The sequence below is a fragment of the Vicugna pacos genome, chromosome 7, assembly GCF_048564905.1.
Source record: "Vicugna pacos chromosome 7, VicPac4, whole genome shotgun sequence".
Classification (NCBI taxonomy): domain Eukaryota; kingdom Metazoa; phylum Chordata; class Mammalia; order Artiodactyla; family Camelidae; genus Vicugna; species Vicugna pacos.
The window spans coordinates 42,104,473-42,131,538 of NC_132993.1; the positions used below are offsets into that span (position 1 = coordinate 42,104,473).

Genomic DNA, 27,066 nt, shown 5'->3' on the forward strand with positions numbered 1-27,066 from the left:
CTGGGGCTCGGAGAGGAACCCGGAGTTCTGCCGGCAGGGGTCCACTGGTTCCGATTAAAAAAAAAAGGCTGCTTAAAAAAAAAGTCCCTGAGTTTGGAGAAAGGGAAACAACAGTGGAGACACGCAGCGGCGGAGATGAAAGGGGGAAAGAGCAAGTGCGAAGGATGGAGCACCGTGACCAAGCCAGGTCACTGGCCCAGGCTTTCTTCAGAAGAAGCAGGTGACACATTTCTATGGCCCACGGTCCTTTTTTTTTCTTGGAGCTGGATGGGATTTTCTGTCGCTCTATGCCAACCACCAGCCCTCCAGAGAGTGCCCGCCCCTGACCTCGCTGTCAGCAAGGGCAAATCTGCTTCTGGGCGAAACACTGGCTTGTGTCTGGAACCATCCAGAAGGGGGAAACCACAGTCACTGCTTCATTGGCTCAAGTTGGTCACTTTTTTATACACAGAAGGGTTAAAAGGACCCTAGTTGCAAAACACAGAGCTTAGCTTCCTGAGAACAGCACTGCACTCTGGTGACTTATCCAAAGAAGAGGGAAGGAGAATACGGTGCCCCTCACCATGAAGACAGTCTATGGGTCCCTCACTGGTTTGGGGGAGCACTGGTGTACGCAGGGCTGTCTGTGAGCGTTAAAGGATAGGGGTTGAACAAACAGTGTATGTGTCTGTTTTTTAATTACAGAGTGAGGAAAAACAGCCTGGGGTGGTTGTGGGTGGGGTGGGGGGAGTCAAACATTATCCTTCACAAATGACAGTAAAGCCCTTTTAATTGCAGAATTCTAACCCCCACATCACACCCCTCCTGCTCGAGACTTTACCTAGAAGAGTCCAGACACTCGGCTGCTTTGTTAGCACAGCTTTTTAACTCTATCTTCTCTCCGTTTTCTCTTCCCCTCACTCTTAATGTCTCCTTCAGAAAGAAAAAAAAGTAATTAAAAAAAATGGGAAGTTCACTAGAATTTTTTTTTAAATACCACAAAAGCAGAAGAAAGGCATGGCATTACAATTTTTTTCAAAAATAATTGTAGCTTTTGCCAGAATCTCTTGCCTCTCATTGCTTTTGTGACCAGCGAATCGAGGAGGTGATACAGATATTCTGTCTCTTCTCATGTCGCCAAGCAGAGAGGATCCCGACTTCTGAACTCTGCTTTCAGAGACATCTCTTAGCTTATTGAAGAGATCTGCTGCGAGGGGACAGGGCTGTTCCTCTGAGTCCCTTGTAATTCAGACCACAGCTTTAGGGAGTATCACCGTCCTTAGGGTGAAGGGTTAAAACACAAGGTTTGCCCAACAGTCTCCCCGACCCTGGGGCCGGGGTGGGGAAGAGCACAGTCTGCCCCGGAGCATGACATCCCCAATTGACGCTGATGCCACAGTTGCTCCTGTGACACCTTTATCAAGCCAGGCAGCTCTGAATTAGAGGTGATCAGCCATAATTACAGCTGGCGCCACTGAAGCCTGTGGCCTGACAGCAGCAAATGTGGTTGTTATAAAGTTTGGTCCACCATGTCAGTGGCCTGTATAACTCACTTATGTCTGACTCGCCAGGCAGCTATTGATTTTTCTTCTGATGCAGCGAATAAATAAAACAAAATCTTCCATCGCTCCTACCAGCCTTTCCACTTCTAGGCAGGTTGACGAGATTTTTATATAAGTGACTTTGTCCTTTTTGTAAGAGCCACTGACCATGTTGGTTAATGTAAAGCTCAGGACTTTCACTTTCCCTTCTCTGCTCCCTACAACTTGCCTTAGTTTTCATATTTAAATGTTATTATTTTAGGCATATCAGAATGGATATGTGGTGCAGTTTTCCAAATTGACATCTCCCTGGAAAATGCTCCCAATAGGATTTTTCTTAGACCATGTCCCGGGGGTTGGGTTAAGCTGCTAGGTAGTGGACCCTGTTTTTAGTTTTTTCCTTCTTTTTGTTCTTCAGTGAAGTAGCTAAAAGGACTCTATGCTATCAGTAAAGATTATATAAAGAAGTCTGTCCTGTGTCTTTGTTGGAAAGTAACAAAGGATATGACAGTTTTGGCCAAAGCCAGGCACAGACCCCTCCTGAGACACACCAGCATCTTTGTTCTGGGTGGGAGGTTCCAAGGTGATGAGGGTGCCTCTGATCAGGGAGTGACCTGGCCCATGGGTTCAGTGCTTCTAGAATCCAGCCAATCTCCGAGGGTCCTGTACCTGATGCTGATGCCACTGAGCCAACAATGTGCGGGACACATTGACACTCCAATAAAATGTTTTTGGAGCGCTGGCTGGAGTTGGGATCAGTTTCAGAGTTCAGTGGGGTCTGAGTATTTACCTTTGCACTTGCCTTACGAACATAATCATCCCCCTTCCCGGCCATTCCAAATCAGGCATTTTTCACTGGCTGTTGGGTTTCTCCCCACTTGAAAAGAAACTCTGCTTTCCTATTTCCCTTCCTGTGAGCAACTAATGATAGAGAATATCCTGTTCCCAAAAGGAAATTCCCCTCCGACTCCAAAGCTTCCTTTTTCACCCATTTGGCCCTCTCGCTGCCCCTCCCCCGCAGTCCCCTCCGAGTCCTAGCTGCTATTCTGAAGAAAGGGGCTTTGCAGATCAGAGTTGTAAGATGCTGTAATTCCGGTGGGAGCTTTCTTAGAAGTAGCCCCTGGCCAACAGGCTAGGCCTCCAGATTAGCTGGCTTGCTCAGGAATGCTTACAACACTCTCCTTTCAGAACGTGTCATCCTTGGGGAGAGGGTGGTGGGTACCGTGCAGCTGTTCGGTGTAACTCACATACTCTTAGCTCCTGATGAAATGTTCGGCTCCGAAGAAGTGAAAACCTCTGAGATTTGAGCTCAGGGTTCAGAACGCATTTGGACTATCTCCAAAACAACCCACTAGAAAAGCACAACTTGGATTGCAGGACTGAAGGGCATAATAGCCAACCAAAGTAAACCGTGTGCGCCTGGGTGAATTTCAGAGCTCACACACATTATAGAAACACACAGCAAATACAAGAACCGATAACAATCCTTCCTAGAGAGAGCTGATTTTTTTTTCTTTTAAATTTGAATTTATTCTCCTCAAGGAAAAGCATATCATCTTCTTTCAGACATTGTTTTTAAAATTTAACCCATGATTCCTATAGTCCCAGTGGAGTTTGAGGGGCCAGATAATTTCAGAGTTAAATAAGCTCTAATGACTATCACATGTACCCAGCCATAAACCTAGTATTAAAAATTATTCAGAAAAAAGTGGCATCTCTTCCTTTTTTAATTTACAATAACCATCCAGGTGGTTTTCTAAGGCCTCCTTTGCAAATTGCTTCCAGCGAACCTTCCGGTCACAGACCACTGCACACCCACGTGGTGTCAGTCAGCATTCCCTTCAACTTGGGTGTCCCGTGTTTTCACAGTGGACACAGGCTGAGGGGTTGTCTGGGTCAACCTGTGCAGCATGCGTCCTAAACTGTGTTCAAGTGGGATTCACTGGTTTCAATGGTTGGGCCTGCTAGAGTCAGCTCCCAGCACTCCCAGGGAGAAAGCAAGAAGGTGGTCAGCCCTTGCTTACGTCTGTCTTGTACCTACCACAACTCCTACGTTGCAGCTTGGGCACCAAGTACCCTGAGGCAACCTGTTGGCCTTTCTTGTGTCAAAACTTATTTGCCACATTCTGAAGCAGCAATGTGTAATGTGACAGACAAAAGAATGAATGTCTAACGATAGAGGCACCAGGACGCCTTAAGGATGGGCACTGGGAGGGTATGACAGCCCTTTGATCAGACCTAAAATATTATCGTCAACTCTGCCCACTCATAACAACTTTTTCCCCTCTAAGTTCTCCAACTTTAAAATGTGTATGTCATTGTATCACTAAAAACCATTACAGTATCTAAAAGGCAGCTGACACTCAAGGACTATTTGTTTGTTATAAAAATGAATGAGTGAATGAATAAACTCGGCTCAAGCATTACCTTTTCCATGAACACCTTGCTGGACTACCAGGCTGGGGTAGGAGCATTCACTTCTCTGGGCTCCCGTGGCACCCTGGACCAGGTTCTATGCCAGGAATAAGCCAGTGATGGAAAGCACCCATTTCTGTGCCTGTCTTCCTCAGGAGTCATTAGCTTCTTCAGGGCAGAGTCTGGGCTGCTCCATCGCCAGCATTTAGCAAACACCCAACTCGCAGACAGCGGTCCTCAAGAAATGTGACTAAACTGAGTGGTAGCCGCAGAGACTGCTCTGTCTTCCCCGAATACTTTCCCTCCTAAAATCCCTTTTCTCCTTTTGCATTCTTATCGCACTTTTTCTGTGGCTTCCTTCAGATTTGGAGCTTCTAGAAAACCTGGAATAATCATCATAATAAAACATCCTAGTAAATGTACTAGTTGGCCATGTCCACCCCTGCACTCACTCTGCCATTTCTCCTCGACAAGCCTGAGATTCCTCTTGCTCCCCTTCTCCTGGGTCCACACGGCAGTGATGCCAGTGAGTACCCTGAGGTTTCCATCATCAGAGCAGCTGGCATTAAACTATTTCTGCCAGTTTCCTACATGAAAGCATCCAGGGGAACTGAAACTTGAGGTGAGAGGAACTGGAGTGCTTGGTTGGGGTGCTTCTGGCACAGCTGCCGGGGCACCTAAGGAGGGGGAGACTGCCTCCAGGACTTACTCATCCCCAAAGAATGGTGGTGTCCATTCTTTTCTCTTTTCCTTTTTTTCCTCCCCAGTTTTATTGTTTTGTTGAGAAGTAACTGACATACATCATTTTGTAAGTTTAAGACATACAGCAAGGGGTCTGATTTACATATATTGTGAAATGCTTAGGTGGTGCCAGATCTAACCAGCGGTTCCCACAACTCATGGTTAGCACTAGAGGAAGAACACAACAAAAACGGTGGAGGACAGGAGGCTCAAACATCCGTGGGTAGAAGTATATATGGGATCAGAGCCTAATGGTGTTGCCAAACTGCACCAAATCCCGGTTCTGGTATGGAGTGGAGCCAGCACATGGCATAGTAGCTCAATAGGACTGGCAGAGGAACAACCCTGCTCTGCTCAGAAGAGGCGGGTGCTGACAGAGCGAGAGAAAGAGGCCTCCACTGCGGGCTCCGTGGATAACATTGGTTAAGGGAGGCCATCCACCAAATCCCCACTGTCCCTTTAGACAAGCTGTGGGGCCCGGCCTCGTCTAGGACGAAGCAAATGAGTTGCCTAGGATGCAAAATTTTCCTTGGAAGCCTTGCTTCCATCTTATCAATTCCACGTCCTTTAGTTTGCCATTCTGTTTTCCCCACTATATTTGCTGCTTGTGTGAAACATTAAGATTATGGCCTTCTCTGTTAAAATTTGCGGAAATTGGTATTTTTTTCCTTGCTTTGCAGCTATCGTATATGTCTCATTGCCACATATATGTATGCACATTTACTATGTGTTATTTATATATGTATGTAAATACATACATACATACAGTAGGTGAATATCTATGTGTGAGTATATGTATAAATATAAGCCAATATATGTCACCATTCACCAACATTTATTGAGCACATATAATGTGCTATGCATCATGTTAGGTGCCCTGCAGATGTTCATTCTTTTAATCTTTTCAGTAACACTGTGAAGTGGGCACTTGCATTATGGATGAAGAAATGGACTAGGGGATTCAGTAACTTGCCTGAATGTCACTATGGAGCTGAGACTTGAACTAAAGTTGTCTGATGCCATCATCAGGGATGTGACCATGACACCTCATTCTTAGGCGCTGGTGCACTCACACCTTCCATAACCCAGATGCTCCCGGTGACCTGGGTTAACCTCTGTCCTGGAGCAAGCAGTGGTCTGGGTCCCAGCCATCAGGATGGGAAATGTGGGTATTATGAGCTTGATGATTCTGATCAGAGAGATTTTCCAAAGGAGGAGGGTTCGAGTAGAGGCAGAGAAAAACAGACTTTTTATGGCATAACATCAAAAAGTAAGAAAATCTAGGTCTCCTCTCTCAGGTGATAGGACGGTGCTGCCTGCCTCATACCCCTCACCTGGGCTTCACCACCTCCTCATCACACTCCGAAATCTCGTCAGGGGCCACACCCTGAGCCAACGCAGCCGAGTTCGTACCTACTGCTCTCCTAGTGCCCTGGTTTCTGAGGCTCCTTCTTTCTTGCTGGGTTTCCTCATTTCACGGGGAAGGAAAGTATGTGCTAACAGAACCTGACCATCATTCGCTGAGAACTCCTATCTCGAATGTTACCCCTTTGCATATTTTCAGTTCAAGCACTGGGGGGTCTTCTTTCCAAATATTCACCCCCAAATAATTTGCAGTTGCACAAAAAGGCTTCCTGAACAAGATGACTTGCTTGTTTGGATAACAGCCCTGAAAACATACTCTACCAGCTGTTTTCATTGTTAAACATTTTAAAAATGAACAAAAATAAAACCTGCAAAAGTAAGAAGGAATTAGAAGAGGTTTTGAGGGTATTACAAACAAAAAGGAAGGCTTAAACTCGGGAACTGTACATGTGGTTGTTTTCTTTTCACATAGATTCCAGCTCCAGGGGTATGTGTGTGCTTAATCACTGACCTTCCCTTACTCTGAGCGGAGAAGTTCACCAGCACTGATTTATTCAGCGGGTTCTCCAAGAAGAATGAGCCCTCCAACACTTCTGCCCGGAGGGGCCGGGAGGAATTTTTTTTAGAAACCCCAAACATGAAGCTCTTGGGCCTTCCAAATGAAATTATCTGTGTTTTTATTAACAGAGCCCCTGAGTTTAAAAGTTGGTTTTGATAAGAGAGAATAAATGAAAGAGAAAACTGCTGACATAATATTTTGGTTTCCAAACCCACTTCCACATTCTACTGTCCCTCTCAGGCCTGTGCGTAACTATGGTGTCTGTATCTACACCAGAGTCCCAGGTAGAAAGGCGCGGTTAATCCTGCCTTCAGCTGAAATTCAGATCTAGACTTTAAAAAACAGATCAGAGTGGCACTTTCACATACACAGGTGTATGTTTCTGTCTTTCGAGACATGCAGTACTGTATGATTCATAAGTAACTTGTCCTCTCTATCCTACTGAGGGGGGAAGTAGATGTTACGATGTCCAAGGGGCCTTTAGGGTTGAGAATAAAAGATCCTCAATTTCTCATTCTTCATAAGCTTTAGAATTCCTCGACATTAATAGACACACGAAGGAAAGAGAGATTCGAGCACCATCTGGACCAATCTGAGTGCCCAATGCTTCCACCCAAACTGGAAAGCATGCCTTTAAGTTGGTTTTGGAACATGCCTTTCTTGAACAATGATCTCCCTTGAGAATCTCATGAAAACTGGAAACAGTCCTTTTAACCGTGGACCCCAAGTTAAAAATTTCCAAGAAAAAAAAAGCACACTTTCTTTGGCATCAAACCTGAAGCTGTGCCTTTTACAGAAAAGAATAGCAGACACAGACAGAGGAATCTCAACACTCTGAGGACTGACCCCCAGCTTGGCGCTATAACCAACCAGCAGACCTGGTTCTTTTTCTAGCTCAGAGGTTCTCAGATCTGGTGTACCTGAGAACAGATTAAAATGCAGATTTCCAGGTACTGCCTCAAAAACTGCAATAGCCAAAGTGGGACCTAAGTACATCCATTTTCAAGCAAAACTCCCCAGAGGTTTAGATGCTAGAGGTCCACAGACCACACTTCAAGAAAGACTGAATTCTAGGCGGTCATCCTCGGGCCTAGAAATATTACAAACAAATAAATTAAAATAAATAAATAAAAGGAAAAAAACAGAAATACTTGCATATTGTCCCTGCTGTTCAGGCTCTAAAGGAGTAGTGATCTGCTTTCGCCTTTTATTTTTCAAGGTAAAGAGCAGAATAATCTGCCCTAAAATGATCAAGCCTTTAAAAATCAGCTTTTCCAAAACAGGATGCCTAAAAAGGATGGAAATAAAACATATGTGTTCACAGTAACATAACGCCATCTAAACGGTCTATGGAATTATGGTCTCCAGGACCCCCGATAAGATTACAGTTTCCTGACCTGTGGCTGCTTTAGCAAGGCATTTCTCTCCTATGTTTACTATCAATGCTTCCAGATGTTTGCTTTGCAATATTCCCAGTCTCCTAATGACAATCACGGGGTGGGGGGTTACTTCAGGGAGGGGAAGAGAATATTAACTGGAGAGTGTGTTGTACGGTACCAGCCCACCACAACTTGGGCATAACTTGATTATCTTCTAGAACTTTAACTGAACCCCAAACGGTGGGACTGGTTCGGTATAGTACAGACTGCTACAGAATTCTGCGGGCGTTCCCTTCTTTGGGGTTCTTTACTCATTGCTTTCTCAGAAGGATGTTACAGAAATTTTTCAGAAGTCTTTTATTTTTCAACTTGTAAAGTGCCAGTCCCTCTGCAGACCCAAAAACAAGAGTGATCGATGAAGGGGAACGTGGATCATGACCTGTGAGTCATCAAGGGCTGCATCTACCGCTAAGTGGGAATTAAGTGTCTGAATTACAATGATGCTCCTTGTAATTTCTGGTGGACCAACTCCCTGTCATATTAATATTGTCATAGTACCACTGAAACAGCTATTGAAACAGACACCACACCACGCCCCCCGCCTCAGGGACAGATGAAAAGAAAAAACCTTGGTAGGTGCTGAAAGTCTGGGAAATAATGCTGCAACAGGAGGCAGGAATGTTCTAAGAGATAAAGGGCAATGAGCATCAAAAATGCGTTGGCGCACAGCAAAGGAAACTATAAACAAAACAAAAAGACAACCTCCAGACTGGGAGAAAATATTTGCAAATGATGCAACTGACAAACAGCTCATACAACTCAATAATGAAAAATTAAACAACTCAATAGAAAAATGAGCATAAGACTCAGTCATTTTTCCAATGAAGGCATATAGATGGACAATAGGCACATAAAAAGATGTTCAATATCACTAATTATCAGAGAAATGTAAAGCAAAACTACAGTGAAGTACCACCTCACACCAGTCAGAATGGCCATCATTAAAAAGTCCACAAATGATAAATGCTGGTGAGGCTGTGGATAAAAGGGAACCCTCCTCCACTGTTGGTGGGAATATAATTTCATGCAGCAACTATGGAAAATAGTATGGAGATTCCTTAAAAAACTAAAAATAGACTTAGCATTATGATCCAGCAATCCCACTCTTAGGCATACATCCAGTGGAAACTCTATTTTGACAAGATACAAGCACCCCAATATTCGTAGCAGCACTATTTACAATAGCTAAGGTATGGAAGCAACCTAAATGTCCATCAACAGATGACTGGATAAAGAAGTTATGATACACACACACACACACACACACACACACACACACACTGGAATACTACTCAGTCATAAAAAAGAATGAAATAATGCCATTTGCAGCAACATGGATGGGCCTGGAGATTGCCATACTAAATGAAATAAGCTAGAAAGAGAAGGACAAATACCGCATATCATTTATATGTGGAATCTTAAAAAATGACACAAACTTATTTACAAAACAGAAACAGACATAGAAAACAAACTTATGGTTACTAAGGGAGGGAAAGTTGGGGGAGGGATAAATTGGGAGTTTGGGATTTGCAGACTACCACTAACTACTACATATAAAATAGATAAACAACAAGGTCTTATTGTATAGCATAGATATTCAACATTTTGTAGTAACCTATAATGAAAAAGCATATGAAAGAGAATATATGTGTGTGTGTATAACTGAATCACCATGCTGTACACTGAAGATTAACAGAACATTGTAAATCAACTATACTTCAATAAATAAAGAAGAATAAGAAAAATAAAAGATCACATTTCACTTAAAACAAACATGATGGCTATGCCAAAAGCAGAGAGGCTTCTTAAGCATTTCTTTGGTCAGTCACTACTCTTCGAGCCAGGGGCCATCATGCCCCTTTAGTTCTGACACTTACTGAAGCTTTTACACCCATTTACTCAGAGAAGCTTCCTGTTGACAGAAGAGGAAGGCCTCTAAGACTTGCAGAACGAAGAGATACTGATCGTTATTAATGACTCTAATCTTTGAATTCAGTAGTTTGGGGGTAGCAATCTTCTTTAAAGTTCTGGATACTTTCAGAAATGAATACTCTATAATTGCCTTCAAATTGCCCTTTCCATTTGGTGGGAAAAAAGGTCCTTTTGGTTGATTTCTTATAGTCCAACCCAGAATCTCCCGTCTCAAATCTTGAGATGCCATTGTATGTGTGAGAGCAAGTGCCCCTTATCCCAAACTGAAACACTATCCCTGATGCAAGGTTGCGTAGGGTCGCACAGTTTTGCAAGCTTATATGGTTTCGAGCCTGGAAAGTCCTATAACTCAGTCTGGGGCAGCTTCCTTTTAATTTGTCAAAGTTTCTGTTATTTTAACAAAGGCTATTTGCTGTTACTTGATATGTCTTGGCCCGGCCAAACCTCAGCAAAATTGAGATCTTTTTGTTTCTTTCTTGTCTCCTCTTTCAATATTTCTGTCTACATTTCCTGATGCCCCTGTGTTCTTAACTGGTTTCAAGTCATCTCACAAAAGATTTTAGCTGATAAAGGCAAATTTCCTGCAGAGTGCAGGCTGAGAACTTGAGGAAATGCAGAGTCATAAGGTCTTATGATGGTATTGGGGGCACCAGGACAGAAAATGGGTGGGAAGTGTTTTGGTAGGAGGATGCTGCTGAATCGTAGGTTCTGGATTTCAGAGAAACAGCAGAAGACAAAACAAACAAGGTCTCAAACCTCTGGGAAACAGCATTCTAATGGGTGGAAGGAGATGATAAACAAGTAAACAAGCAAATACGTAATTATCAATAGTGGTAACTGCTACAAGGTAAATAAAACATGGTGATGAGATGCGACGTTGGGTGTGGTTAGTCTTTGGATTAGGTGTTCAATGAGATGACATTTCACCTGAGAACTGAATAATGAGATATGGAGGTGTGGGTGTAGACATGCAAGAGGAAGCGGGCAGAGAGAACAAACTAGATTGATGTCCTAAGACAACAAAGGGCTGCCTGTGTTCCCTGCATGGGAAGAAGGCCACGAGGGAAGGAGAAGAAGAGGGGAAAGGGAGAACCTGGGAGAGGTAGGTAGGGACCTTGCAGCAAAAAGTTTCTTTTCTTTTTTAAGGCAGAGAGAAGCCATTGGTAAGTCTAAAGAAGGGACTGCCATAATCTGATTTGTATTTTAAAGAAATGGCATTAACTGCTATATGGAAAATGGGCTGTCAGAGAGTAAGGATTCATGTTTGGGAGCAGTTAAAAGACTGTGCAATAGTCTGGATGAGTGGGATGTGTGGCGGTGGAGACTCTCATGAAGCTGGCAGTAGAACAGGTGGGTGAGGGGGAGGGCACAGCTCAAGTGGCAGGGTGCATGCTTAGCATGCAGGAGGTCCTGGGTTCAATCCCCAGTACCTCCCCTAAAAAAATAAATATGTAAACCTAATTACCTCCCCCACAAAAGATAAAAGAAAAAAAAGAACAGGTGGGTGATAAGTGGGTGGAGTCAGGAGAGACTGAGGTGGAGCCAGGAGCACTACCTGAGTCAGCCACAGGAGCAGGGAGAGGAGGTAGCCAGGATGACTCTGCACTTTTGACCTGATCGAGTCGGTAAATGCTGCTGCTATGGACCACGATGAAGACTGGTATAGCAGATGGCTTGGGGAGGGTGAAGAGTTTTGCTTTGGACAAGTTAAATTTGAGATGCCTAGTGACACACAGATGGAAAAATCGGGAAGGCAGAGGGGTGGGAGCGTCTGAGCTCAGCAGGGTGGTTAGTGCTGAAGACGTCCACTGGGAATCAATTCCGATGGACGGTCTTTAAAGCCACAGACTGAGTGAGTCTCAGAACTGAGTCATTGCAGGACATTCTTACAGTAAAGGGTGAGCAGAGGAGGATCAGCTAGCAAGCTTGGAAAAAAGCCAAGAAGGAGGCACGGGAGAGTCCTGAAGTCCGTGTACCTATAACAGTCACTTTGGATGACCCAGAAGTACAAGAATTTGTTAAGAATCACCTTTTCAGTCCCTCCTGTGGCTGTGTTCTGCCTAGGAAAAGATGAAAAGGCAACAGACAGTCAGCTGAATGAGAGCATAGTCATTCCTTGGCCCTATCACCTTCTTGCAAATACTCTACCCCTTCTCCCCGTGGTTGGGAATATCAAGAAAGAAATTACTGTAATGCAGAGAATTGGAAGCTTTCATATGCCAGTAACAAAAGATAATGAGCTTAAAACAAATTCTACCTGGAGCCAAAGCTTGTAGATACCCTCTGCCTGGGTACCCTCCCCCTTACGATTCACTGTTCTCGGGGGAGTTAAAACATGGCTCGAACACCCAGATAAATTATGCAGTTTTTATTAGCAAGAGATAAGCTTCCTGTCAACAAGGGCTTCTGCTTTACCCATTACCATTTTTGAGATTTAGCAGAAACGATAAAATTGAAATCATCCATGATGGAGACCTTCTTTTGTTTCAAAGGCTAGGGAGCAAGATTAAAAAGAAAATCCTAAAACATGTTTTTAAACAATAAACTTTATTAATGTATGTGATTTTAATACCTCTAAGACATTTCTCACTTGGAGATGGTCCCCAAGTGGTTTGGGAATTTAAGCTGTTGTAAGAGCTGCTTTCTAGCGGACTTTTTTTCCTAAAGAAAACAGGTATCCTGGGACAAGTTTTAGAATGGGGAGGTCCTTTTGGAATGTGTGATGCTATCCATTATATTAGACCCTGGGGGATGGGGGACGGGCTGGCTTTAAAAAATGGAGAGACCTGAGGAATTTACCATCCTAAATTTCAAAAACCAAATAATACATTTTAAAATTTGAAAGCTAAATTGTGGATGTTTTTATGAAAATCCTTACGTTGCTCCTGGTAAATCCAAACTTTCCTAAACAGCTGTGGCATTGGGTCTAAATAAATCTGCCCTTCCTCTGCAGATGGCCTATCCTGACTTAGGGCAACAGAAGGGAGGAATGGGGGTGGGTGGGTGTTGGGGTGCTGGAAGCCAAGGTGATTTTAAGACTAAGTGCTACAATGTTTAAACTTGGGGGAAAAGTAGAAAAAATATCCTAAAATTTTCAACGTATTTGTTAACATATAGGGTGTTAACCATGACAATTCTAGAGTCCATCTTTCCCCATTTTGCAGATGAGAAGCCTGATATATGGAAAAGTGTCATTAGCTCAAAATCACCCCAGGCCCCTGTTCAGAGCCTGTTCAGAGCTCTTGCTACTACACCCTGGGCGGGGAGGCCTGGAATCTCCGGATTGTGGAGAGAAAGCCTCATTGAGTGATTCTCCTTAATTCCTTCTTGGCTTTGGGCTCTTGGGAGTGGAGGCTGTACTCTGAACAAGATGTCAGCAGAGGGGCATTGGAAATGGCCCACTGAATCAACAGCTGGGGCCTAGGGCATTTCCCCTTAACCGAGTCAAGACCGCCAGTCTCTGTCAATCAGAATTTGTCAGGACCTATTTCACAGCACATTATTAAATGCCCTGATGTTTTTGTAACCAAATAAATGCATTACGAACAGGACACTTTTCCTGCAGCTCTGTACCACATCCTGGCTCTGTTCTTAGACGTGGATAAAAAGCAATGGACTCTGGCCACAATAATGCCAATTTATATGTGTTACCAAGCAATCTTGTTGAATTCTCCATGAACTTTTCCCAAAGAGAAAGCTGAGGTCAGAAAGGTGTAATGAGTAGGCCAAGAGCACAGAGTTATTAACTAGATCCCAGGTCTTCTTAGTCCAGTGTTTTTTCTATAACATAATTTTTCTCCTTGTCTGGTATGTTTTAATTTGGAAAGTGATTTTTTGTATTTGGTTAGCTGAGGTGATTGAAACTCTTCCCCGCTCCCCATTTATTATTTTTTTAAATTGCAGTAAAATTGACATCACATAAAATGTACCATTTTAACCTTTTTTAAGTGTACAGTTCAGTGGCATGAGATACACAGTTCAACTAATTCTGGAGGTAGGAAAGAATAGGGAAGTGTAATAATAATTATTATAAACATAAAAGCTAATCAATAAATCTTTACAAAATGCCAAGAAATGTGCTAAGAGCTAATCTGCAATTTCTCACTAAATTCTAAAAGCCAATTTTGCTGTAATTCTCATCCTTCTTTCACAGATGAAGAAGCAAAAGTCCAGAGAGGTTAAATAACTTGCCCAAGGTCACACAGCAGAAACTGGGCAGAGTAAAGTCACAAACCCAGGCAGCTGATAGATGCATTCCCACTCTAATCCACCACACCTTGTTGCTTTTCCTTTGGGGCTGCTATTAAACAAAACAAAGAAGAACTGAAAGGCTCAATTCTTTCTGGGCTTTGCCATCTGGTTTGAACCCTCACAGGCAGACAGGTAACTGAGTCACCCAAGAGGTACCAGAATTTGAGAAATACATGAAGCAGAGAAAGAGACCCAAAGTCTCCCGACAATCTGTAAAATGAGAATTGCTCTTTTCTAGTTGAAGCTAGCAACATCTAAGACTGGCCCAGGATACCCAAATCAGGCTATGTTAAATTGTAAGAGAACCTCAATTTTTTGAGAAGAGATCATGGAAAGCAGGAGGCATGTTTCTAAATAGGAAGCGTTTGAATTCATTTCACAATAAATGTTGCCAAATAACTCAAGCAATCTAGTATACACTTTCAGATAATAGATTGTGGTAGGAAATGTAATTATAACTTCATCAACAAAGCAGGCTGCTGTAGACTGGGCGAAAGCATGCACGCCCACTGTATAAATATGCACACACCTGTATATTTCTATATTGGTAAACTTCTGTTGCTTTGACTTGTATTGATCTGTCCTCTCAGGTTTTTAAATGGTGCATGGGAGACACCCAGAATTAAAGACAAACTTTGGACAATTACCTCATATAAGCTATGTATTTATACAGTGCTGTATGCTATATACAAGTATTCATGGATGAAATATGTTTATATTATTTCGTATAAACTGATAGCTTCTCTTAACCTGCACTAATGACTACAGAAAATATTTTCAATGACAAAAACACAGTAGCCCGTAGAATCCCAAACTCAGGTACACCGTCTTAATGGAGAGGCACACTTAAAACTACCTATAATGGGGAGGGTATAACTCAGTGGTAGAGTGTGTGATTAGCATACACGAGGTCCTGGGTTCAATCCCCAGTACCTCTTTTAACAAATAAATAAACCTAATTACCTCTCCCAACAAAAAAGCCAAACCAAAACAAAAAACTTACCTATGAAAAGGCAGTAAACTCAAATACACACTTTTTAAATTATGTGCCACTTGGTCTTAAAAAAGTTTTACTTTCTATCACAGACAGCAGAGAATATTCAAAATGACAACAAGAGGGGAGAGGATGGGGCAAAACTGGTACAGAAAGCAAAAAAAAGAAGCCCCGGGGAGCTGGGACTCTAGGTTGGGCCTCACGCATGGGTCCCCAGAGCTGCCCTCGGCTTCCAGTTGAGAGGTGCATCCTTATGGCGGGCACGGGAAGAAGCAGACCCCAGGAGCAGACGAAATTACAGAAACAAAGATTCCTGACACAGGAAATAGACTCGCAGAGCTTACAGCAAAACAACAAATCCTTTACTTCTGTTCTAGGGGATTGACTCGTAGCCACAGGCAAACTGTTCCCTGATGCCCCTGACGTGAGGGCCCTGAGCTGGAGACAAAGTCCCACAGCCGGGTTTTGTTGTTTCTTTTAATTTGGAAATAATTTCCGATTTTCAGAAGAGTTGCAAAGATAACACAGAGCTGTCCCATGTGTCTCTCACGGAGCTTTCCCCAATGTTCACATCTTCTTTAACCCTGGCATCCTTGTCAAAACTAAGAAACTAACACGCGTGTGGTACTATTAACTCAACTACTGACTTCAACAGGTTTTTCACTGATTTCTTTTTTTTTTTTCCAGGATACCACCATAGTGGGACTTTTCATATTTTTATTCCCTTCTTCAAAAACAAGCTCTCAATTGCTAACTGAAGTCAACTGTTCTTCAGATATTTGGTTGCTGCCTATATTTTTAGAATCCTCTGCCACTATTCAACAACATGTATTCTATAAGATTTGGTTAGACTGGACACATTTGCTTTCTCTCAGTATGGTCTGCCCTGATCTTTCTACACCCACCACTTTGTTCACACTGCTCCCTCTACTTGAAACATCTTTCTGGTCTCATGGTCCTATCCTTTCTTTAAGGTTGAAGTTAAGTGCTTTCTACTTCAAGAAAGCGTTCCTGGTGCCTTGAGTCAGACATATTCTTTCTGGCCTGGGGCTCTCTGATGGGGATCACTGGTACATTTCTTGGGCTGCACACTGGGAAGGGTACCACCCAATGGGACATCAGAGCAGGGCAGGGTGAAGCGCAAGTCCTGGGCAGCTGAGGTCAGTAAGAAAAGAGGCCCTGGCCACTGGAAGAGGGAGGTAAAAGGAGTCCCTGGATGTAAGTACTGCAGTGGATTTGAAAAGAAACTTCACACTCTCACCCACTGATAAAACCCAATGCCTGAGAATGCTTGAGGCATAACAGTGTGATGTGATCCCAATATAGACTGAAATCATATCATAAAAATAATGCAAAAAGAGCAAGTTATTTCCTACATTCCATTACTTCTACTGAAATAAACCCTGTTTCCACCCAAACTCTGTTCAGAGGAAAACCTAACTCTTTGTAAACTTTTTTATTTAAATTTTTGCACTTTGTCATCTTTTCCTTTCCTTATGATATTAAGAAATAGAGTAAGTAATTTTTTCTTTTGCAGCCACATTTTTTGGGGAAAACATACAAGTATCACTGACTACAGCAATTGTTTTATACCTCTCTAATTCTATGTTCATATTTGCATAGTTCCAATAGAATTTTGTATAGTTACCAGTAGATAATAAACACGATTACTAAAAAATGAATAAAGTTTGACATAATCAGAGATGTTTTCAAAACCCAGACAATGGAAAGGAATGTATGACGTGACACCTCATATTGGAATGCAGAACATTGATTTTTTTCTGCAAATGAAAAGATGTGATATGCTTTTTATTAGTTTTCTTATATATCTGTTACCATTAAGTTAGCAAAGAAATTTAATAAAAACTGAACAGTATAAAGTGAGATCATGCATTAGATCTAGGAAGGGAAACTTCATGAGTTTTCTTTACACATCCTCATAATGAATTCTGAAACAATTTAGAATTTAATAGAGATTAAAGTATGATATAATCTGACTGTAAAGCATTTTATGAAAAAGTGGGATTTCTGTATATGCCTATGCAATATCCAAGGCTGGGGAAATTATACAAGAAGACGTATGATTAGCTTAATGTGACTAAAAGGCAGACATGAAGTTTTGAAACCTTTAATTATCTTATACGCTGTAACGTCTTGTTCTTAAAGGCAAAGCAGAAGTTTAGAAAAATCTATCAACAAGAACTGAGTATCTACCCCTTGCAGTTTTTTTTTTTAAGTCTAACACATCCCTCAAATAAAGGCATAAACGTGGACTAATTTCAACTCCATTGAACAGTTATTTGCTTTTGTTTCCTGGGCTTTGTCATCTTAGGGAGACAGGCTGGATGTGACTTCAAAAACAACTCTATAGAAAAATGTTTATTTTATTTGCAAACTTAGAAATATTTTGCAAGTTTACAAATAAACAGAACAAATTCTTCTCTTAAGTACCACTGAGAAGGTTTTTTTTTTTAACTGTTTCATCTTTTTTCTTTTCTTTCTTTATCATTTGTTTACATCATTCAATGGGATTTACTGAGAAAATTATTTCTAATCCCAAAGAAAATATTTAGGCAGATTTATTCATATCCTTGGTTTAATATGGATAGAAGCAGCCTAAGCATATTTCATTGAAGAAGGGAAATATACCCAGAGTTCCTCTTACAAACTAGCAAGTGCTTTTGACTCCAAAATCCTCAAAACATTCTACATCTTTAAGAATTTAAGCACCCTCAAAACTGCAGCTTCTAGAGGGGCACAGCAGCATTGTAACTACCTACAATAAAACTCGGTGGTAGTTTCAAGGAACTGGAAGGGGCAGGGTAAGTGCTTACAGGAACACACGCTAAGGACTAGTATCCTTGATAGCTCTGGCTGGCCTTGCAGTGGTCACCCTGCACTGATCAGGCCCACCCAGGGACAGCATACGTCTAAGAACTTTTAGACAGGGCTGCGCAAATCCTCTGGATTTGTTTACAGTGGGTCTCCCAGGAACAAGTCAGAACTTTCTCCAGGATCTCAAGAGCATCAATCTTTGGTTCACTCTCCACATCCAAGCAGATCCCCAAACCTCATTGCTGGTGACCCACACAATCCAAGCAAAATTTACGACAACCAGGCTCCAGGACAGTCTAATAATTAGGGGCATCCTTGTGAGTTTCTTGAAGTGGGTATTGGCCTGCAACAGATCACCTCTCTCCAATTTTTGCCACTCCCTTCCTTTTCCTTCCCCCTTTCTTTGGGCCACCCTCTGCCCTGGCTTTTATTTTAAATTTTTAAAATCTTTTTTTAAGCAAATAAGCTTTGGACCAACTCTTGAAAAAGCTGCACCTGCGTATGTGAAGGACCCGTTAACGCCAGGAAAAGAAAGTGATTTGGGACTGACTCAAGGCAGGGACCTACCCACTGAATCATCGCTGACACCTCCAGGGTTTCTTTGGAGGTCTCCCACAAGAACACCGACCTAGCCCAGCCCTGTGCAGCTTATGAGAGCTTAACTGAAGGTGGTATGGCCGCCAGCCATATTACTCATTGGGGATATTGAGTCATATACATTTATAAGGGGTGGGCACAGAACATTAAATATCCCTAAGGTGTTTTGCAGCTTGAATGATGCTGAGCCACGGAGTGACGGAGCTCAACTGCTAATTCTGGACATAACACTCACGTTTCATCTTCAACACATGCGTTTCTTGTTTATTACCTAAACTTTTGGCAGTTGCCCCTCATAGCAATGTTCACACATTTCCAAATAAGAATATTTACAATTTTTGGAGAGATGGAAGTGAAAAAAGAGCACAAAGTAGATTCCCTTATATGGTTCAGACCATTTGGTCCACCATGGGTGGGATGCCCTTTATGTGGGATTTTGTATATATTTGAGGTGTAAGAAACACTCTTTGTTCTTCCCTGTGCTTTAGACTTGCCTCTTAATTCTACTTGGCTAAGTTAACCTCAGAAGTTAGATTGTGCCCACAGTAACGTGCACGGGATTCTACCGGATACCTCCATCTTGCTTTCCATTCAGGCTGAATGCAATCTTTGAATAATGGCTTTGCAAGGAGAGGAATAAATCCATTTGTTCTCTTAACCACTATTTAGTTGAGACTTATCAGTTTAAGCCATCCTCTACTCCATATCCTTCCCAAATTCCTCTTTCTTACTCAAGGGAAAAAAAAAATTGATAGAGCTTGCTTGTCTGTTTTTTTCTCCCCCTACCTTCTTTATAAAGTTCCTAAATACATTCTTTCAAGTTTCATTGAAACTGGGGCATTTGGTAAGTTGATAGTTATAGCATGCTCACAGCTGTGGGAAAACTAACATAAAAAATAACCAGCTCAGAAAAATGGCCCATGCACAACATCTTTCAGTTTTTATGTTTTATTAGCAATTTGGACTCATTACTGTTTGGGGGAGGAAGGAAGGGAGGTAGATTTTCTGCAAGTTGTTTCTTTAATGTATTAAGCAGAGTTTTCCAATCAGGTTTAATGCAAGTCTGCCTGGTCCTTTTAGCTGGGCTACAGGAGATCCAGGAAATGTTGACCACTGGCTCCCATTCTCTTCCACCCCACTCCCCACACCTTTGCTCCTCCCCCGTGTCCCATCACTGAAATTCATTATCTCACAGCAGAGGTCAATCTGAGTATTTCGTGAAGCTTCCCTAGAAAAATGAGATAACCTTCTCATCTCAACCCACTCTGCTCTCTGATCTTTCCCAGCTTTTGTTTTCTCCCTTTTTGGGCAAAGGCAAAATTACCACTTACATCTACCACAGTGTCACTGTAGTTTTAAATTATGACAGCCAGAAAGAGCTGGGTAATATTTAATAGCTTGAGATCACAGACTTCCCTGACACAATACTTAGCCAGGTCTGTCTTTCTTTCAGAATTCTCACTATTTGTAAACATGTTCTATGACTTCGGAGGAGAATATGCCCTCTCTAAAATTCTCTTTTCCTTCCCTTTTTGCTCTCCAGTGTTAATCACCCCACACTTCCCCAACGACCCAGCTGAAAAAGCTGTCCATCTTTTTTTGCTATGGAAAAACATTAATGTAGACGAAAAGAGTTCTGTTTCTAATCCTCTATGCCTCTTGGTGAATCTTTGGGATATGAAAACAAACTGCATGCTGAAATAGTCTCTGTGACAAGCCTCAGGAAAATCACCAATTATCACATTTGAGAAAATGTTAAATACACAGGCATCATGTTTTCCAACTCAATTGCTACTCTTTCCCTAGGAACACAGGAAGGAGGATGATGGAAACATGGCAGGCACAAGAGGAATCAGAAGGATGAAATAGGAAAATTCATTAATTTAAATTCTTACCTTCAGAGGAAGGAAGGAAGGAAGAAAGGGAAAGAGGGAAGGAGAGAGAGAAAAAAGTGAGTTGTAACATTTTTGTCTTTTCATAGACAAAAAAACTATTTTTAAAATCCTATAAGGAATTGAAACTGGAAAATGATTTGGAATCTGAAATATCAAATTGTACTTGAAGAACTGAATGAGCTCAGTGCTCCTTGATTTGATACGTAGCTGGGAGACAAGAATGTTAATTTCACCTCCATCAACAAGATGACTGGTTCAGCTTGTTTTTCGTGACTAGGTTGATAGCTCTCAGAAGGAAATATATTAGAAGCAGAGTAAGCAGAAAAGTCCTGTATGATGGGTTTCTAGGGCAGTACAGCCCTTAATTGAGGTCTTGGGATGAGCAGCTTCAGCATCACCTGGGAACTTGATAGAAATGCAAATTCTTGGTCCCCGCTCCAGAACCACAAGTCAGAATCTCTGAGGGTGGAGCCCAGGAATCTGTGTAATTGCCTTCCAGGTAATTCTTCTGCAGGCTGTTTGAGAGGCACAGTAAACACTCTTCCCCCAAAAGATTTCACCCTGCACTTGGGAAGCAGTAGTAATTATCAAGCCCTCATTTGATGAAATAGCTGTAGTAATAAAGCACAAGAAAGAATACAAGCAAGGTGCAGAACACATTTCTTATGAACAAAGAAAAGAAGAGGGTAGAATAAATAAGTACATGCACATACACGCATAAATAAAGAAGATTAGAACCATGAAGTTCCTAGAAGAGAAACAAATACCAGAAATATGTGGGGAGAGAAAGCAAATCACAGGCTTTCAGTCTCTGATGCCTCCGTCTAAAAACCAGAGATGGTTCCAATTGGAAAATACAAATACGGAAATCTTAAACCAGAGATTTATAGTTGTATCTTGCCTTAGAGACTCCTTGAGGCTTCACACACAAGGGGAGAGCTGTTCCTCCAGGTGGTAGCATACCCACCATATTGACACACCAAGGAAGTGATTTTAATAATAGCGGAAACTGTGATCTTTCAACTATACTGATGCCCTCACTTACATCTTCCTCCGCAGCAGCCAATGGGTATTAACTAGTGAAGCTGATAGTTAAGCCAAATGGGCAGACAGTTGTTAACTCATAAACCAAAGATTCTCATTCCTTCATTATCCTCCTTGAGGGAAGGAGAGACAGCACTTGTCCAGGGCAGAAAGCTCCAGGGAATCTCACAGCATATTCACTGGTCAGCTCATCAGGGCTGCTGCTGCTGCTGCTGTGTGTGTTTGTGTGTGTGTGTGTGTGTGCGCGTGTGTGTGTGTGTTGTCTGTGTATATGTGGGTGGAGGGGTCATCATTTGTAGGTAAGTGCTTAAATAAACTTCAGAGAGAGATGACAAGTCAGCTTTATGGTTTGGCCCCCAAAGACTTGCTGTGGAGAGCAAAAATCAACAAGCCTGCGCTGTACCAGTTTGAGCGGGCCAAGTTTAACCACCACCATTTCCTGCTGAGGCCGGCACGAGAGCACACTTAACCCACACCGTGTTTGGAAAGCCTCTTGGTGGTGGCGCCAAATACTGAGCTGCAGTGAAGCCACTTGGTGGAGTCACCCACCATTTGAGCTTTGTAGGTACTCTGGAGGTCTCTGCCTCAAACAGCCCAGGCCCCCTGCAATATCTTGTCAAACCATCTTAGGTTTCCTCCTCACCTTTTTCATCAAGGTTAGTGGCTGACTAGGGCAATAAGGTAGTCTTTTGACTCCCTAGACCATCAGAGGAATGACCCGACTTTTCTTCCGCTTGCTTCCTTTTGTTTCCTCATCTTGATGTTGGTATGTTCTCTAGATGATCAGGAGGACAGGGCAGACGGAGGAGCAGACTGGTTTCCTGCTGTTCACTGAGGGGCAACCACACTGTCCCCAGAGGCCAGCATGCACAGACCTAATATGAAACGCACTCATAGGAAATGGCTCCAAACAAAGAACCATGTTTCCCTATTACATGATGTTTCTACCCAGTACAGCATGTCAGTTTCCTTCACAGCTGGCGTGTTTCCCTATGATGACAGGAAAAGCAGTGATCATTTATAAAGCTTACAATTTGGCTGCAACTTTCATAAGAAATCCTCATTATTATCCCCTTCAGAATCAGGTATTAGGTTTCAAACTTTGTGTAAGTGCAAGGGAAGCGGAGTGACCCGAGCAGGATCCCTACGACACGGACAGCTGAATGAGTGCAACTGAAAGCTACAAAGAGTCAGAATGAAAAATCAATCAATAGTGGCTTACTTCAGAGAAAAATAAAATTCAGAAAATACCAGAGGTTCATTAGTTTCAATAAAGACAGGGAGTTTTATGCATGAAGTTTAGTCTCTCTCAACCTGGCAAGTAATTTATGCTGGCAGATAATGCAAACAGCCAAGTGGAAACAGATAATGAGTTGAGAAAATTTTTTCTTTCATGTATCCAGAGGGAGAAGCCATTTCCAATGACATGGAGACTGTGTTCCAGGGAAGTTAGGTGGGGAAAGGAAGAGAGAATATTTAGGGGAAAATCTTATGTCCACTCAGTATATAATTCAAGAAACACTGAGCATCCAGCAAAAGTGATACACGTAAGGCACAGTTATGACATAATAAATGTTATGGGAACACAGTATGATGGGCCAGGAGAAGGGCCACTGGGAATGGGGGGTGAGGAGGAAGGAAGCAATTAGAGAAGGCTTTACTGAGGAGGCAACATCTGAACAGGAGTTTGGAAGCCAGGGAGAAAAATACCAGAAGCAGCAGTTAATCAAGATCCAAGGAGACTCAAGATCCTTGAAGAAAGGGCCATGTTTCCATCTTCCACACCTCAGCCCCATTCCTCCAACTAAGTTCGGCCTGTGGCAGAGGCTCCGTTGGTGCTAGGTGACTGAGTGCTGAGAGGCACATAGGCAGGGAAGACAGCACTGGAGAAGACAGCACTGAATTAGACAAGGAGTTGCCAAAGTGATTGGCCTGTTCAAGGCCTGGCAAGCAATGGAGAATGGCTAAGGGCAAGGTTTTCGGGGAGAGGAAAAAGGAGGGAAAGTAGGCTGAGATCACACGGTGGAAAAGCTTTGTAGGCAATGCCAAGGAGGATGGCTTTTCCTCTGGAATTCAGCACTTCCCAGAGTGGGCTGTAGGGAACATGAGTTCCACAGAATATTAACTGAAGAATAAGAATGAGAAGAAGCAGCGGGGCAGGGAGGGAAGAGGGGGAGGCATGATTCCATAGTTTAAGGAAGTCCCGAGAACATTAGGTTAAACAAAGCTATCTATCCAGGCATTTTACTGCAAGATGTCTCAGTTTTTAATAAAATAGTATTTTATCACTGTGGGCAGCACCAGATGGTGCATCTTATACCTGTTTGTAATTATGCGTGTATTTGAGTGATTACTTATCTCTATCTCCCCAACTAGACTATTAAGTCCAACAGGGCAAGGACTAACTCTGCTTTTGCTCACCATCGTATCTCCTGTGAATCACACAATGTCTAACACATGGTAGTTCAAAAAATTGTTGATGGCATAAATGATAGTTTGGCTGCATATATAATTCTATAATTCATTTTCCCTCATTTTTTTTTAGGACAATTTTTCTTTGTTTTCTGATAACTGGTGTTACTGATGAGAAGTTTGAGGCCATTTGAATCCTATTCTTTTAAGAGTAACCAGGGGTTATTTTCCTTCCTCTAAACACATACAATTTTTTCTTCATTTTTATAGATAAGCTGTAAGCCATAAGAGCTATGTTATTCTATGCATAGCACATTTTTGGCATTATAAGGATGAAAAATAACACTGACAGGGGAGAAGGGAGAACCCCAATTCACTTGAACGCTCTTCTTTAATGATTTTTTGTCCCAAGCCACTCTTGCTCTTTGGAATTGCTGACATGAAGTTTGGAGCAAGGCTGAGAGACTTTGGGCAGCAATTTCCTCTATATTTTCCCCTCTGTTCTGATTGTATCTTCTAGAAAATCCTCAAAATTTCTGATCCCATAATGGTACCCTTTGTCTTTTCCCAGTATTCGTATAGTTATGTATGTATATATATTTTTTTCGTATTTCAAGGGGAAGTAGGTATATGCACCTGGTTTGCCACCTCAAACCACTCTATTTGTAGTTCATTTTTGTATCTTAAACTCATCACTTATTAGAGATATCCATATCATAATGAAATTTAACTTGATTTAATCTAATCCATATTAAAAGATTTCCTTGTATGTGTAAAGTAGGAAGCAGCTTTGAAACTAAAAATGATTATAAAATATGTTGTCACAAAATGATGTGTATTTCTACAACTTGGTTTCCAGCTCCTTCTGCCAAAGGACACCATGAGGACTAACAATAAAATGTTGGTCAGAGGCTTGAGGCTGTTTACACGCAAGATGCATCTGGCTGCAGGACAGCGTCACAGGGTACTGAAGAAGAATAAAAAAACTTCTGAAATGGGTTTAGGAAGAGAGCACAGCTGATACCTTAAACTTCCTCCTTAGAAAAAACAAGTGCCTTGTTGCCTCTTTTGGAGCCCGCACTGCCGTCCTTTGCTTTAAATATCCAACATCCTATCAGGCATCTAACTCTGAGCACCATTTCCATCTTCCAAAGTGCCACCGGAACCGAGTCCAGCTGCTGAGGGGACTTTCCAGATATTAAATAATCGGCTGCAAAGGCTTTACTCATGCGTGCCTAATAAACAGGAAAGATCCCATCCGCCCGGCACACTTACTGAGTAGGTTGTTTAAAACACTGACTCTCTTGCACTTTTGTGAAAGGGATGAGTCAGTAGGTCAGCGTCCTTAGGCAGAGGACCAAATAAAATGCTCACTCTCACTTTGGAGATCCCGCCACCTGAAGACTTACTGTAAATTAGGACATGTATGTCATATTCAGTGCCCATTTATGCATATTTGGTACATACTGAGACTTAAAGATGAGAGACCAGGACAACAGAGGGACTAGTGAGGAAACATTCATCTGTGGCAGAGAGTTTTGAACATATCTTTGTGCTGTTTTTTCCCTACAACAGGAGGCTGCTATCTCTACCCATGTTTGTCTCCAGTTGTGCAGCAGCTGTCAGCCCTTTTCTTATCCCCCACCCCAAACTAGAGACTCAACATGGCCTTCCCATCACCCCTTGCTTTAATCAGCTTGGAGTCTGAGAAAGCCAGGCTGCATCCTCCTGGGAACGCCATGAACTGCTGGTGGGCCACTTGGCCAGACCTCAGTGAGCCGTCTATTCGGTAGTGTCTCACATTTCTCTGCGCGTGAGCGCAGACGTGCTTTATTCAAAGATGCCTGAGTTCCCCAGTGCAGCTGCAAGGACGGACTTCTCTTGCAATGGAGATAATTGCTGCATGCACAGAACAGACCCTTGCCTCCGTCACCAATGTTAAGCATCTCTAACCTGTGTGAAAGGGATTGTTTTGACCATCATTCTCTTTCTTTCTGGGTTCACACAACCACGGAGTTGGTTATGAAATGAATTTTAACTCCCTGACTTTGGAAATTTTACCATTTTTCTTTGGAAAACAAAAGTATGAGGCATGCACAGGAGAAATGGCTCCAAAAAGCAATTAAAAACTCATCCTGTCATTTGTCTGGAGCCATCATTATCCCTGGTGGGCAAGCCATGCTCCACCCTTATCAGTGCTTTTATTCGTATTGCATGCTCTGTATTAAGGAGGACAAAGGTGTGGAGTGAATGATGCTCACAGTCACTAATGCTGTTTACACAAGAGTAACCGAAGGTAGACCATAATGTGCCTGCTCAGGGAGCAGACAAGAAATGGAACCAGCAGTTCATCATTTTGGTCAATCAGTGTTCTCTTTGTGCAAACAAAGAGATTTATACACACAACAAAGCAATAAAAACATCCTTCAGAATATTCCTCTGAATGAGTTTATGAGCTTATGACTGCACTCTAATGAGCCATGCTGGCATGTATCTAAGCAGCTGGCTTAGGATAGCTGATTGGTTCCACTGCTTTACCCAAGGAGACACGACGACTAGAATAGAGAGCTTTGGAGCAATTTTTTTTTTTTTTTAAGTGCAGGCCAAGGGAGAGTGCGAGGTGGTGGTGGTGAGGAGTGGTGCTGCAGGGATCAAGGGGACCGAGGATCATCTCAGCTCTAATGCCATTAGAGAGAGCTATCAAAGCAGACTCTGGCTTAGCCCTGAATTCCTCCTGACCTGAAAGGTTCTATTTGGAAACCAATTATCCAGAGACTTCTCCTTGGAACTTTGAATTGGTCACCTGCTTCTCCAATACATGGCATGAATCTTGTTCTTTACAATCACGTTCACCATACACTTAAGACCCTTTGTGAGCATGGCAGAGGTGGGTAATTAAGTTGGTGCCTTATAGATGGGACAGGTGTGTTTTCAGAAGGGATTATGTGTGTTTGGGATAGTATCTGCCTGGAAACATATCCTATGCATCCCATGATTTAAAATTCTCTAGAAAGGCTCCTTTTCCTCTACTTTTCTTTCCCATGTGTTGTCCCATGAGTTGGCTATC

At 42.4% G+C, this 27,066-nt stretch overlaps 1 protein-coding gene across 5 annotated transcripts in view; it reads right to left on the bottom strand.

Annotated features, from left to right (window-relative positions):
* Positions 1 to 27,066, bottom strand: part of CREB5 (cAMP responsive element binding protein 5) — a 379,577-nt gene that overhangs the window by 122,124 nt on the left and 230,387 nt on the right. The gene's annotated exons all lie outside the window — the stretch shown is intronic.